Consider the following 1,168-nt stretch of genomic DNA (forward strand, 5'->3'; position numbering starts at 1 on the left):
TGTCTCAAAAAATGAACAAACTGGCATTTTTTAATCTCTAATCTGTGCCCTTTGCCTTGCCTCGTGGCTCTGCAGTTTTCCCCTCCCAGGAGAAGTGTTTCCTCGCTCCTTGACTCGTGCATTGTCCATGCGATTTGTTTTTGCCGATGGTGAGCGAGGAAATGCCAGATAGGCAGAGGCTTGAGCGCGCTTCATGTTTGGGACTGGCGGGGCGTTCCTGCCATCGCCTGAGCGGAGCCAGTGGTAGCGTGCCCATTCAGCCTGGGGGCTGAGACGGGTGGAGCAGAAACGTCTGTCCCACCGCAGCCCCGCTAGCTAGCTGTGCTGCAGGCGAGGGAGGTCTGAATTTCCCTGCCCACTGCTGGGACAAAATACCCGACACACACAATTTAAAGAGAAGTTTAGCTGGGAATGGTGGCGCACGCCTGTAATCCCAGCACTTGGGAGGAGGCTGAGGCAGGAGGATTGCCATGAGTGAGCATGGGTGAACTCAAGAACAGCCCAAACTACACAGTGAGACCCTGCCTAAAAAATAAAAAATAAAATAATAAAGGAGAAGTTTATTTGGCTCCTGTTACAATCAATGGTTACTTGGCTCGAAGGCAGGGTAGCAGCAACGCATGGCAGAGGGGCGAGGCCAACAGGAGGCAGAGAAGAGAGGCGTTGGAAAGGGACATCAACCCTCCCAACCTCACCCCTAGCCATCTGTGTCCTCCACCAGACCCTCCTCCCACCTCCCTGCAGCAAGCCGGCCACACTAACCCACAGCCCACTCACTCGCCCCACAGAGCCCGGCCTATGACTGCAGGAGGCTTTGGGGAAGCAAGTAGAGAGAAAGCCTGAGAACAAGAGCTTGCCTGAGAGCAGTGGAGTCCCCTGAGCCATGCAGCGTGCACTGCTGCAAGCCCGAGCCTCTGTGCAGCACGGCTGACCACACACATCTGGAGGATACGCACAGGAGCGCCTCAAAGATGGTGAAGGGCTTGGTACCTGAGCTTTAATGACGGAAAATAAGGGTGTTCCGGAGTGCAGATCAGTCGAAAGGGACCTCTGCACTGAATCCTGCTGAGATGAGACTATTGGAAAATTCTTTGAATTTTGCACATTGGTGCATTGTTTCATGGCTTACAAAGCACTTTAGTGACCCTTATCATAAAACCAGCACTTG

Source organism: Octodon degus, unplaced genomic scaffold (genome assembly GCF_000260255.1).
Source record: "Octodon degus isolate 3935 unplaced genomic scaffold, OctDeg1.0 scaffold00128, whole genome shotgun sequence".
Classification (NCBI taxonomy): Eukaryota; Metazoa; Chordata; class Mammalia; order Rodentia; family Octodontidae; genus Octodon; species Octodon degus.